A 15265-nucleotide genomic window follows, 5' to 3' on the forward strand; every position below is an offset into this window, starting at 1 on the left:
CCAGCGCCAGAGTCCTCTCCGAGCGCTGCAGAAACCACCATCAGGGAGGGGCGGACTGAGCCTCTCATGGGCAATGCCCGAGCGCCCTAATGGTCAGTCTGCCCCTGTGTGGGATACACACTTGGTTCCTCCTCTAGGTTTCAGCCCTGGTATCGGTCCTCTGCCATCCCGCCTCCGGCCGGCGTCTCAGTGACGTCACACAAAGCCGGCGCTGTGAACTGTGAGTGAAGGTCCTGTCAGTATCTCCACTGACAGGGAAGGGCTCTGCTGTTCCAGGCTTGTACCGAGTGCAGGAGCGCACTCGGTACATATAAAGCCGATGGTGTGTACAGTCACACACACAGACAGTGTACTTTGCCGGCACTTCATCTGCGCCCCCCCCTCCTCTATTAAATGGTACCGCCCAGGGCACCCGCTCCCTTCCGCCCACCCCTTGTACCGGCCCTGATTACAAGGAATGTTTACATTCCTTGTATTAGAAATAAAAATTATCAATTTTTAAAAAAACGGTGTAAAAATAAAAAATAATAAATAAAATAAATAGTAAAAAAAAAAAAAATTAAAGCGCCCTGTCCTCGTTAGCTCACGCAGAAGCGAACGCACACGGAAACCCCGCCCACATATGTAAACGGTGTTCAAACCACACATGTGAGGTATCGCCGCGATCGTTAGAGCGAGAGCAATAATTTGAGCCCTAGACCTCCTCTGTAACTCTAAGATAGCAACCTGTAGAAATTCCGTGAGCGTGCGCAATTTTGAAGCATGACATGTTGGGTATCTATTTACTCGGCGTAACATTATCTTTCACATTATGGAAAAAAATTGGGCTAACTTTACTGGTTTCTTATTTTTTTTATTAAAAGTGAATTTTTTCCAAAACAATTGCGTTTGGAAGACCGCTGCGCAAATACGGTGTGATAAAAAATATTACAATAATCTCCATTTTATTCTCTAGGGTCTCTGCTAAAAAAAATATATATAATGTTTGGGGGTTCTAAGTAGTTTTCTAGCAAAAACAACTGATTTTAGCTTATAAACACCAAATGTCAAAAATAGGCCTAATAGGCAAGTGGTAAAGAGTAACATGTTATGAATTTATTTACTCAAAGTAACATCATCTTTCATATTAGTAAAAAAAAAATTTGGGCCAAGTTTGTAAATTGATAGAAAGAATACAGATCCTCCAATCATTCCCAGCTGAGGAAGGAGCCATCTAATTAACTGATCAGACCTGCCGTTGCCATGGTGCCGCATGTGATCAGTTACAGCAGCAGCCGTTTGAAAAAATGCAGGTTGGGGCGAAGTGCTGCCATAAGCACACTGGTGACAGTTATCAGTTAGCTGGATGCACCAGCTCATTTGCATATCTCCGCAAAGGATTCTGGGTAATGAATTTTGTCAGCTCAGGGTTGGTAGAATGCAAATAATTTAAGTTTCTGGACGGTTTATAGAGCCGGAAGGATTGGGAAGCGATATACAAGCCAATAAGAAAGATTTTAATGTTGGTTTTGAGTTTAAAATGTCAAATTTGAGTCTCCATAAGTTGGAAAGCTTTGTAAATGGGGGGTATAAATACAATAATGGTTTCATTAGTATTCAGTGCAGTTGGTAGAGCATGGGCCGTGGATGGCTGATAGGGTAAACCATGGTGGAATGATACCATGTGCCTACACAGACGTTGGAGGTAAATTTCCAGTGACTTAACAGCACAGCCGTGTTGGAATGATACAATGTGCAAGCACAGAGATCACCAGGGAGCCATGGTGGAATGATACCATGTGCAAACACAGATGTTGGAGGAAAATTTCCAGTGACTCAACAATCCGTGGTGGAACAATACCATGATTCAAGTCACCAGGAAGCCGTGGTAGAATGATACCATGTGCAAAAACCCAACAAGACAATTCCCAGTGAACTCAAAAAGCTATGGTTGAATGATGATACCATGTGAAAAGTCAGATGTTGGAGGAAAATTTCCAGTGACTCAACAATCCGTGGTGGAACAATACCATGATTCAAGTCACCAGGAAGCCGTGGTAGAATGATACCATGTTAAGCACAGAAGTCACCAGGAAGACAATTCCCAGTCAACTCAGCGGTGCACCATGTTGGAATGATACCATGAAAGGGCACCAAAGAGCACTGAAAAGGGGCCCCAACAATCAATTCCCCACACGGATGGACATCTCACCTCCTGCCCAACTTTTTTTTTTTTTTAAATACACATTTTAGGCCTGATGATTACTTAACCATTTCTGGACCGAGCTCATTTCTGACTCGTTGTTTACAAGTTCAAATCTTTATTTTTACCTAGAAAATTACTTATAACCTCCAAACATTATATATATTTTTTTAGCAAAGACTCTGGAGAATAAAATGGCGGTAGTTGCAATATTTTTTGTCGCGCGGTATTTGCGAAGCGGTCTTTCAAACGCAATTTTTGGGAAAAAAATGCATTTCACTGCTTTTAAAAAAAAACTAAACAGTAAAGTTAGCCCATTTTTTTTTTTTTTTGGTGTATTGTAAAAGATGTCACGCCGAGTACAGTGGTGTATTTAGGTTTTGTGCTGCCCTAGGCCTGACTAAACTTGGGCACCCCCTAATTTAAATATGACCCACCCCTTCTTGCCAAGGCCACACCCCTTCCTTTTTTTGACCCGCCCTGTCATCTGTAAACCACAGACCACAACCACAGTCTATCAGTGCCCATAAGTTCAGCCTCATCAGCGCCCATCAGTGCAGCCTCAATAATGCCCATCAGTGCAGCCTCATTGATCCTCCTCTTCTTGGGTCCTTCGCTGACTCTCCTGGCCCCTCCCCCAGTGTAAAAATAAAAAAATGTAAAATAAAATAAACAAAAAATTAAAAACACCCCTATCCCGTCGTGCTCGCACACAGAAGCAAACGCATACCTAGGTCGGATCCACATATGTAAACGGCGTTCAAACCACACATGTGGGTTATCCTAGCACTGGACCCCCTCTGTAACTCTAAACTGGTAACCTGTAAAAAAAATGTTAAAGCGTAGCCGCACCGCTGAGTCTGGGGTGGGATGGTCAGGGATATCAATTTTTTTTTATAAAAAGTTACTGACCCTTCCTTGTATTGAAGTTTACACCAATGTTATCAACTACTGCTTATTAATTTGTGTATCGTTATTCTTTACAGATTAATAAAAATTGATTGTAAAAAAAAATATATATATAATATACATTATGTTATTATTATGATTATACAGGATTTAGTGACAACAGTTTGCGCAGCGCTATACAACATTAGGGCAACACGTTATACTTACCTGCTCTATGCAATGGTACTGCACAGAGCAGCCCCGATCCTCCTCCTCTGGTGCCCCCTGCTGGTGCTCTCCAGTGCTTCCAAGGTGTGTGAAAGTGCACAGCCGCCTGATCGTTTCCAATTTTAGCAAAAAAAAAAAAATTATTTTAACTTGTAAACAACAAGTTTCAGAAATAGGCCCGGTCCAGAAGTGGACTTGAGGCCTCATTCACATGGATGCTTACACCCGTAGTCCGTGAATGGGCCATGTCTTTAACCACTTGCCACTTAACCACGTACTGCGGCAAAGTGGTTAGTTATCGGCCAGCAACGTAGTACTACGTCGCTGGACTCCTCCCCCTGTAGGCGGCGCTCGCGCGCTGCCGGAGGCGCGCTCCCGCTGTTTTCATTCACAGCGGGAGTCGGGCCAGGGGAGGAGCGGCGGCGATCGCCACTGCTCTTCCCCGATCGTCGGGGAATCTAGTTTGGAGATCTAGTTTGGAGATCCGCCCGCCTGTGTAAACAGGCGGATCTCCTCAGTGACCCTTAGTGACAGATCGCAGTGTTCAGCATAGCTGAACATGCGATCTGTCCCTGACTCACTCAGTCACCTCCCCCCACACACGTCAGTAAGCACCAGGCATACATTAACCCCTCCCTCTCCAATAAAATTAACCCCTTCCCTGCCAGTGTCATTTTTACAGTAACAGTGCATATATATAGCACTGATTACTGCAGTAATGTCACTGGTAACCCCAAAAGTGTCAAAAATGTCAGTCAAGGGTCCGATCTGTCCGCCGCAATGTCGCAGTCCCGCAAAAAAAAATAAAAAAAAAAAAAATCGCAGATCGCTGCCATTACTCGTTAAAAAAAACCCACCAAAAATGACAGAAATCTTTCCCTTAGTTAATAAACGCAATAACTTTTGGGCAAACCAATCAAAATACGCTTATTGTGATTTTTTTTTACCAAACATAGGTAGCAGAAAACAAATTGGCCAAAAATGTAAAAAAATTTTGATTTTTACATTTTTTTGGGGGGAATTTCATATAAAAAATATTAAAAAAATTTTTTTCAAAATAAACGCTCTTTTTTTGTTTATAGCGCAAAAAGTAAAAATCGCACAGGTGATCAAATGCCACCAAAAGAAAGCTCTGTTTGTGGGAAAAAAAGGACGTAAATTTCGTTTGGGTACGGCGTCGCACGACCGCGCAATTGTCAGTTGAAGTCGCACAGTGCCGAATCGCAAAAAGTGGCCTGGACAGAAGACAGCAAAATCCTCCGGTGGTAAAGTGGTTAACCACTTGCCGACCGCCCCCCGACTATATACGGTCAGCCCCTCCCAGGCAAAGTGACGTACCAGTACGTCACTAGCCTGGGAGCCAATAGGGGGCGAGCGCGCGCCGCTAAAAGACACGGCTCATTCACAGACTACCGGGGTAAGCTCCCCATGTGAATGAGACCTAAATGTGTCAGTCTATCCAAAAGTCGAATTTTCAGTTATAGGTGGAGCTTAATGGGCTCAGTCACCCCGGGATACTTGGATTTACCACCAGCAAGATGAGCAAGTGAAAGCATTCAAGAAACGCTTTGAGTTACAAGATGCATTCCTCTCCCATGTTGCAGTCATCTTGGTTATGTAAAGCATGTATTTGAAAATATACCAGCTTGGTGTACATTATTTATTGTTAAGTGCAGGGCTTTTTTTAGCGGGAACGTGGGGGAAAGCAGTTCTGGCACCTCCAGTCTGAATGTATGCAATAGCAAAGGGGTGCTGGGTCAGTGGGGTGAGCTGAAGGGCCTATTGATGCTTGCTATTGGGGGATCTATTGTTGCTGGGGTGAACCTATTGTTGTTGCTGGAAGACATTTTGTTGTGGGTGGGGCTATTGTTGCAGCGGAGGATTTATTGTTGCTTGGGGGAACTATTTATTTACATAGTTTGTAAGATTGAAAAAAGACATCAGTCCATCCAGTTCAACCTATGATGCGTGTGTGTGTTTGCTGTTAACCGTACATTGTATACCCCTGTATGTTGTGGTCTTTAAGGTGTCCATCTACGAAGGGCCAATACAGCACTCCCCGTTAAATGGGTCTCCTGGAGGCAGACCACATGTGGCTTGGAGGACTGATTATACTTAAAGAGGAGCGCATGTTTAAATTTATTATTCAGGCCCCGCACATTCCAAGACAGCGCTTTAATTTGGTCCGCCATGGAGCAAGGGGGAGCATTAAACAGGAGGATGAAGCGCAAAGGGAGGGGAGCCAGAGGCCAGGCAGGAGACCAACCACGCCACCCCTCACACCCAATCCCAGTGAGGCACAGAGCCCAGATTTCGTCCCACAGTGAAAGACCATAAAACAGTGAAGCAGCATAGTAGACATAAAATTGTACGGTGTAACGAGGGTATGCAGCCATAAACAAGAAATCAAAAGTAGAAAAAGACAAAAATAACATAAGACTCCCTGTCGACCAGGAAGCAACCGTGCTTCAGGTCGACTTCATCCCCAAAATTTAACTCAACGCTCCACTGACTAGAAAAAAGCCTAGGCAGCAATCATCTGGCGCAGGCCAGGAAAATAAACCATTCAGTCGGTCAGACCACGGGCCCAAAAGCAGTCCGCGGGGTAGCAGCCCCACCCCGTGCCAGTTCAAAGGTCCGAGCCGTGGAATAACAGGCCAAAAGTGAAAAATAAAAGAAAAAGGCAAAAAACACAAAATATATAAAAGAAGAAGGGGTTGAAAAAACCATGAGCACGCTCTTCGGGAGCTCCCTAAGCAAGGGATCAAGTGCAGGGGTATGGCAAACAGTACAGGACAGGATGGCCAGTGCAGGAAAAAGGAAGGGGAATCCGGCGTCAAACAGTCAATAGGTATCCACCCGTAGTGAGGAAGACGAAGAGGGAGGCCATGTAGTGATCATGGGGGGGAAGGAGAGGAAGGACAAAAGGAGAGGGAAGATAGCAGGGGACCCCCAGAGTACCACCAGAGCCTCAACGCAAGAGCCAGGCATCAGCATCCTCCGGTGTATTGAAGAAGCGCACCACTCCGCCATGAGTGACCCGCAGGCAACTTGGGTAGAGCATGCCGTATTGCACTCCCTTCTCCCGTAGTCGGCGACGGACATCTGTGAAAGACTTGCGTTTCCTCTGTAGATCAGCCGAGAAGTCAGCATATAGGTGTACAGCAGCATTCTCAAAGCGCAGGAAAGGAGGTTTGCGGGCCTCGCCAAGGATCCTATCCCTGTCCCTGTAGTTCAGGAAGCGGACCAGGAAGGGTCTTGGGGGGGCACCCGGAATCCCCATACCAGTGGGGACTCGATGAGCCCTCTCCACCACGTAGTTGGGGGACACCTCCATCATTCCCAAGAGATCCTTAAAGAAGTGCTCGGCGAACTCAGCCGGAGCAGCTTCCTCCGCTCCCCCTGGCAGGCCCAGGACCCGCACGTTGTTTCGCCGCATACGATTCTTGGCGTCATCAGCTTTGGCCATAAGGAGATCGACTTTAGATTGCAATCCGTCAAGAAGGTCAGAGTGTGTAGTAGAGATGTCCTCAGCGGCCGAGACCCGCTGCTCAGCCTCGGTGAGGCGCCCCCTGATCTTGTCCAAGTAGTTGCGGATGAGGTTGCATTCTTCCGCCAGATGGTCAATCCTCACCAGCAGGGACGTCTTGCTGTGTTCGATGGTGTGAAGAATGACCTCCGTGTCAGGTCCCACCGCAGGAGTCGATGCGCCAGGAGAGGAATCAGAGGCCTGAGTTGCCGCCATGCCAGCAAGAAGTGCACGAAGCTGCTCCACAAAGATGGCGTCAGAGCATGCGGCCGAAGGAGCCAAGGTCTTAGAGGTGGCCGGCGGGCGGCGTTTTGAAGGCATGGGTGAGTACCAGGGATGTACCGGATCACCGATGAGAGTCCCGGAGGTGAGTCTGATCGATATTTAGGTAGCAGGATGGGTGCTGCGCTCCCATCCTCCGCTCTACATCCAAGCCACGACCCACCTGTACACTGTTCTTAATATACAGGCATACCCCTCCCCCTTTTTTACCTTCTCTATCTCTACGATAAAGGGAATACCCCGGAATGGTCGCCATCCAGTCATGAGAGTTGTCGAACCAAGTCTCTGTTATCCCCACAAAATCTAAGTCCTCCTCAAACATCAGGAGCTCCAGCTCTCCCATCTTGTTAGCCAGGCTTCTGGCATTGGTATACAAACCTCGTAGTTTTGACCGGTTACATATATCCTCGTTTGATGTTGATTTTAGGCTGCTCTTGTGATTTTTCCCCATAGCCACCCTGGCCTTAGGTACTCTAAACACCTTACCACTAATGTCCCCATTTGTGCCCTCTGAATCTTGCTCCCCGCTGGCTAATTCTACAACTGTACCCTCCCCCCGATTACCTAGTTTAAAAGCCCCTCTAACTTTATGGCCATCCTCTCACCCAGTACGGCTGCACCTTCCCCATTTAGGTGCAATCCGTCCCTACCAAAGGGCCGGTGGCTGACTGAAAAGACGGCCCAGTTCTCCAGGAACCCGAAACCCTCCTTACTACACCAGCTCCTCAGCCACTCGTTAACTTCCCTAATCTCCCGCTGCCTCTCTGGTGTGGCTCGAGGTACAGGTAGTATTTCTGAAAATACTACCTTGGAGGTCCTACTCCTCAACTTAGCGCCTAAGTCCCTGAAATTGTTTAGGACTCTCCATCTTCCTCTGCCTATGTCATTGGTACCCAAGTGTACCCCACCCAGTAATCTGTCCACCCAATCCACGATGTGCTGAACCCGAGTGCCCGGTAGACAACAGACTGTTCGGCGCCCACGGTCTTTGTGACGGATTGCACTGTCTGTCCTTCTAATGATTGAGTCCCCTACCACCAGCACCTGTCTTTCCTTTCCCTTTCTCCTGGCCTCACTGGAGGAGTTCTTCCCCTGGCAGCTAGGGGCGTCGTTCTGCTCCAGCAATGCTGGTCCCTGACTGGTTTCCCCAACATCACGCAACGAGGCGTATTTATTGGGGTGCTCCAGCCCAGGATCGGCCTCCTTGCCTTTTTCCCCTTTACCCTTCCTAACTGTCACCCATCTACTCTGCTCTGACCCACCTCTGTGCAGGCCCCAGCCTGCACCTGACGGGTACGATCCCAGCTCTCCTTCAGTATGGACATACGTCTCAGTGTTGCCAGCTGCTTTCCTAGATTCAGGACCTGAGCTTCCAGGGAAACAACGTGCTTACACTTTGTGCATTTTTATTCGCCCTCGATCGCATGATCGAGGAACGTATGCATACCACAAGATGTACACCGAATCGCATCTCCACACCTGCCGGGCATTGTACCTACTAATCGAATCTAATGGGGATTCAGTAATTTAAGTCTATCTGTGTGGCTGTTTTCTAGCTTCCTAACTCTACTTTCTTACCCTCTGGTATGCCGCTACACTCACTGACACACCCACACACTCAGGTATTTACAGGTACTCACTGACACTCACAGACACTCGCAGGTACTCACAGACACTCAGGTACTCCAATTGTTGCCGGGGGGCTATTGTTGGGGGGGGGGTCTATTGTTGCAGGGGAGGATTTATTGGGGGGGGGGGGCGATTGTTGCAGGGGAGCATTTATTGTTTCTGGGTGGCTATTGTTGCTGATTGCAGGGTATCTATTGTAGGCCCCTTTCACACTTATGCGACACGATTTTACCGCGATTTTGCCAGGACTTTGTCGCGATTTTGAAAGCAATGGCAAGGCTATATGCCTTTAAAACGCATTAAAATCGTGGCAAAGTAGTGCAGGAACTACTTTGAAGTCGGTGCGACTTCAAAATGCACTGATATGAATGGGGCTCATTGAAAGTAATGGAAAACGACTTGTCATGCGATTTTGCGGTCCAAAATCGCGGGACAAGTCGCACTAGTGTGAAAGGGGCCTTACTGTTTTTTCTATTTTTGCAGGGAAGATTTATTGTTGCTGGGGGGATCTATTGTGGTGGGGGGGGGGGTCTATTGTTGCTGACTCCAGGGGATCTATTTTTCTGCTTTTCTAGTTATCATTAACAAATTCCATACAAATTACCTAGAACCACAACATGATATTTGTAAAGTAAAAAGTATCAGGTTTTTTTTTAGTTAAAAATAGCAAGCATGTAATATTTACCTCCTCTGTGCAGTTGGTTTTGCACCGAGCAGCCCAGATCCTCCTCTTCTTGGGTCCTTCGCCGACTCTCCTGGCCCCTCCCCCAGTGTAAAAATCAAAAAAATTAAAATAAAATAAACAAAAAAATGAAAACGCCCCTGTCCCGTCGTGCTCGCACACAGAAGCAAGCGCATACGTAGGTCGGATCCACATATGTAAATGGCGTTCAAACCACACATGTGGGTTATCCCAGCGAATGTTAGAGTGAGAGCAATAATTCTAGCACTGGACCTCCTCTGTAACTCTAAACTGGTAACCTGTAAACATTTTTTAAAGCGTAGCCTATGGAGATTTTTAGGTACTGAAGTTTGGCGCCATTCCATGAGTGTGGGCAATTTTAACCACCTCCCATCTGGCAATAGTATATATACGTCCTGAGTTTAAAGCTAAATACCGGTGTTATGGCAGCAGATAGCTGCCATAACCCTGGTATTTTTTTAAACTGCAGGCGATCGGCTTTCCGATAAGGGTGGTCCCAGCGGCGGATTCACCGCGAGATCACCCTCCGGGATGGCGGAAGGGGTGCCCCCCCCCTCCCGCCGCGTCCCGGTCCTTTTCCCCGCTTACCGGACCCGCCGGCAGCGGGGAAAACGATCGGGTCCCGGATCCTCACAGACAGGATGTCGAGTGAGGGCAAGCTTGCCCTCACTCGACTCTATTGTCTTGGAGGACCGGAGCAACGGCAAACGTCGTTGCCAAGCAAACGGCTTAAAGGTCCCTTTTTTTTTTTTTCCTTTCTATCTTTATTAGTGTACTTGTGAGATCTGAGGACTTTTTGACCCCAGATCTCACAAAAAAGAGGTCCTGTCATGCCTATGTAGCACCACCCCCGCAGGAGCTGCTGATTATGTTATTGGGTCTACACCCTGCCTAACAACCCTATAGAACTGGCTCGATCCCTCCTCAGGCACAACTGACCAGAATAGGACTGGACCTTCAAATGGATACACAGATTGGACTACAATACTTCAATATGCAACAGTGACTTATTACCTTCTTCAATGGTAGTCTTTCTGGGTGACACAATGGAACAGCACACAGGATTGTAATTAACCAAAGCTTAATTTACTGTATATCAAATTAAGCAAGTGAGATACAATGAAATACGGTTATTTTAAAGGGTTACTTAAATCGGCTTTAAAAAGATAAAAGAAATATCCCACACTACTCCCTCATTGATGCTAGACACAGTACAAGACAGATAGGCCTATCTGAGTCCCTTCCCCAAAGTCCTCTTCTTTCTTCTTCTTGAATCTTCGCTAGCAAGATAACTGAGCAGATATATTTGTAATCCGCATTAGGAATGAAGATCAAGAGAGAGAAAAAGAGCAGTGAGCTGTTGGTTGTCACCACAGGGTATCTGTGTAGCTGAGCAATAACTTCTGTGAGAGAGATGGGCCTCTGGCGACTCCTTTACAGATATTATTGTTTGTCTATGAATCTCCTGAGAGAGTATGCTGATCTACCCCGGGGTTTATCACCTTCTGTTACACTATAGCTATCTGTGGATAACGTTACTTCTTTTGGTAGATAAAGTCAGGTTTGGGCAAGTGCCCTCTCACCAACAGGATTTTCCCTTAGAACTCTCCACGGCTGTCTTAGTCTCTGTTCTCTGTCCCCAGCCGCGCGAGGTGTTTGGGGTGGATGGCTCCGGTCTCTGCAAACAGCGATGGGACCTCTGGGAAGGGTCTCTTGCTTTGCATGGAACGTTTCAGCGTCGTCACTTCAGGCCCAGAGGCTTCGGCCTAGCATGCAGCATCAGCCCACAGCGCTGGCTTCCTGCTTGTCTCACTGTGTCTCTCCCAAGAGACTGAGCCTGGCTCCTCCCTTCCTTTATAAAGCTTCCCCCAGAAGGCTGTGCGGTGAAGCAGTGCATCCTGGTAGTCCAAGAGCACTATGGATGATGAAGTCTCTCAACTTCCTGAAAGGAAAATCACATCACAAGAAATTCCATAGTAGCTGCAGTGTGTCGTTTTGGCCACTAGATGGAGCCGAGTTCCTCTCAAATGTCAAACAATCATCTTTCAGGCATATTAAACACCGCTACACACTCCCCCCACTTAAGAAACTTTGGTCCCCAAAGAGGACAACAGCATGTACTCCAGTGCATATGTTGGCAGTACACAACAAAAACATTAACATATGCATAACAGGGAATTATCTTCCTTTTCATAAGCAGAATTCAAACTCAACAACTGCATATTACAACACAGGTTCGACATAGGAACCTCCCACCAATTGTCAGGGGAGGGAAGGTAATTCTGTTCACAGACCCCCGACACTTGGGTGGCTTGTACAGATGTGCCTGGGGGTGAGCTAGGGTTGTCCTCCACCAAATCTGCGGTGGAAGAACTAGGCTGATCAAGAGATCGTTTGGAAGTAAAGATAGCTTCTTCCGAGCATTCACCCAATTGGTCATAGGTCAGTCTTTTGGGTGGGTGAATGACTCTCCTGTCCCTCTGTTCTTTGGGAGGCACGATCTCAGAGGTACTAGGACCAGCCACTTCTGGGGATTCTTCAATGTCCTCCTCCTCATGTTCCAACACACAGGAATCTGATGTTTCAAGAGCGGTCAGTTCTTCTTCAGAGAAAGGTGCAACCTCCTCCTCAGGATCTTCATCATCAACTACTTCTTCTGGAAGCATGTGAAAAGGTATGAATTCGGGGGCTTCTGCCAGAAGGGTTCCTCTTTCAGCCAATTCGGATGAAGACAGGGAGGCAGGTGTGGGTTCTGGTAACTGAGATGACCACATCCAGTCAGGTACCTCCTCTTCATCTTCCAGATCTTCAGATGAAGAATTTCCCTCCCTCACATCTGGGAGTGTCGACTGAGATCTGGTGACTGGTCTGGATAGGCGGGAGGTCGAAGGGGTATCTGGCGAATCTACGACAGGAGGCATGCGAACTGCTTCAGAGAGAGGCAGTAGATGGTTCCTATGCCAAGTCTTCAATGGGCCCACACTTCCTTCAGGCCGAATTTGATACACAGGGAGGTTTGGTAGTTGCTTGCAGATAACATAAGGTTGGGATTTCCAGCGGTCTGCCAACTTGTGTTTTCCCGGGACACCCAAGTTCCTCAACAATACCCTGTCCCCGGGTTGCAAGTCTTGGATCCGAACTTTTAAGTCGAAATTCCTTTTATTCCTCAGTCCACGTTGATCAGATGTGGCCTGAGCTTTATCATAGGCCGATTTCAGACTCTTCCGCAGTCGGTCCACATATCCCTTGTGCGATGCTGAAGAGGTGTGATCGGGCGAGATGCCAAAGGCCAAATCCACTGGCAACCGAGCCTCTCGTCCAAACATTAGACGATAAGGGGAATATCCAGTAGCATCACTGACAGTACTGTTGTAGGCATGCACAAGGGCAGCTACATGTTTGCCCCAATGCTGTTTCTTCTCTGAGCTCAAAGTCCCCAACATGTCCAAAAGAGTCCTGTTAAATCTTTCCGGCTGGGCATCCCCTTGTGGATGGTAGGGAGTAGTTCTAGTCTTTTGGATGCCTAACAGATCTAACAGTCTCTTGATCAGTCTGCTTTCAAAGTCTCTTCCCTGATCTGAATGGAGGCGTTGTGGTAACCCATAGTGTACAAAGAACTTTTCTACAAGAACTTTGGCTACCGTTGAGGCCTTCTGATCCTTTGTTGGGAATGCTTGGGCGTATCTGGTAAAATGGTCTGTTATCACAAGGACATTCCCTTGGCCACTCAGATCAGGCTCTAGGCAAAGGAAATCAATGCACACCAGTTCCATGGGTCCCTGGCTTTGCAGATGGCCCATTGGGGCTGCTTGACGTGGCAGAGTCTTCCTTTGTATACATCGGACACAAGAATGACAGTATCCTTCAACTTCGGCCCTCATACAGGGCCAGTAGAACCTGTCTCTGACAAGCTGAAAAGTTCTTTCAGGTCCCAGATGGCCATGATTATCATGAAGAGCAGCCAGAACTCTCTCCCTGTATTTAGCTGGTAAGAACAGTTGCCACTTCTCCTCCAGATCTTCAGATGGGCCTCTTCGGTAGGCCACCCCTTCTCGGATCTGTAACCGGGTCCACTCTCTATGCAACAGGCGGGCCCCCTGAGGAGAATCGGTTAGAAGCAACTCAGGGCGCTGGATCTCCAAGGCTTCCAAAAGAAGTTTTCCCAGAGGGTCTTCCAGCTGCTCCTTCCTCAAGTCCCTTTTGGATAGCCGGGGTAAATCTTCCCCTTCAACCTGGGTCCCCCTGCAATAGTATTTGGGTACCCCGACAGCCGAAACCCCAATCTCTTCGGCTCTTGATCCTCCTCTGGATCGAAGTTCAGTTCCCTGATATAGGGCACGCACCCCTTCTGGAGCCAAATGGGTCCATTCTTCATCAGGTTCGTGTGGTGCATGCAACCTTCTGGATAGGGCATCTGCATCCCTGTTCCCGATTCCTGGCCGATACTTCAGGCTGAAGTTGAAGCTAGAGAGGGCAGCCAACCATCTGTGTCCTGTGGCATCCAGCTTGGCTGTAGTCAACAGATAGGTAAGGGGATTATTATCCGTCTTGACAATGAATTCAGCTCCGTACAGGTAATCTTTCAATTTGTCAACCACTGCCCACTTCAAGGCCAAGAATTCAAGTTTGTGGGTAGGATAATTCCTTTCAGCAGGTAGTAGACTCCTGCTCACGTAGGCGACAGGTCGCAAGTGACCCTCATGTTCCTGGTAGAGTACCCCACCCAGCCCATCTCGGCTGGCATCGACATGCAGTTCATATGGTTTCATGGGGTCTGCATAGGCCAACACAGGGGCAGTGGTTAGATTCTTTTTCAGCTGAATGAAAGCCCCTTCACATTCTGGGGTCCACTGATCCTGGATGGATTCCTTAGCCTTCCGGGGTCCCATGGTGGACTTCGTCGGCTTGACCAGTTCAGGAACGTCATCTTCCTCGTTCTTTAGTAGCTCATTGAGGGGTCGGGCAATCTTGGCGAACCCCTCCACAAACCTCCTGTAATAGGAGCAAAAGCCCAGGAACGACCGAAGTTCGGTCACATTTGTAGGTCTCGGCCAGGAGGAGACAGCATCCAGCTTGTCCGGGTCGGTGGCTACCCCTTCTGCAGACACGATGTGGCCCAGGTAATGGACCGAGGATTGATAGAACTGACACTTCTCAGGAGAAAGTTTCAGGCCTTCTTCGTGTAGCCTCTTCAGGACCTTTTCCAACCTCTCCTCGTGTTCTTCCAAAGTCCTGCCAAACACGATAACATCATCCAAGTATACCAGTACCTCTATCAAATTCATATCCCCAACAGTCCTTTCCATCAGCCTCTGGAAAGTAGCAGGGGCTCCTGACAACCCCTGCGGCATGCGATTGAACTCAAAGAACCCCACGGGGGTTATGAAGGCTGTCTTCTCCCGGTCTTCAGGGTGCATGGGGATCTGATAGTACCCACTCTTTAAGTCCATCACACTGAACCACTTCGCCCCTGACAGGCTCTGTAGGGCGTCTTCAATTCGAGGAGTGGTATACTGGTCTGGGATGGTTCTTCTGTTCAGTGTTCGGTAGTCGATACATAGCCTCAAAGATCCGTTTTTCTTCCGGACTACCACTATCGGAGAAGCATATGGGCTCCTGGATTCTCGAATAACCCCAGTCTTCTTGAGTTCCGCCAGCTGCTGACGTAGATCTTCTAAGTCACCCAAGGGAACTCGCCGGACTCTTTCTCGGAAAGGTTTGTCCTCACTCAGGCGGATCTTATGAGTGGCACTCCTGGCGCAGCCCACGTCAAACTCATCCTTAGAAAATATTCCTCGCCATCGAGCAAGTTGTGCCTTGGCCC

Source organism: Pelophylax lessonae, assembly GCF_965119305.1.
Source record: "Pelophylax lessonae genome assembly, chromosome: 4".
In the NCBI taxonomy this organism is placed as follows: domain Eukaryota; kingdom Metazoa; phylum Chordata; class Amphibia; order Anura; family Ranidae; genus Pelophylax; species Pelophylax lessonae.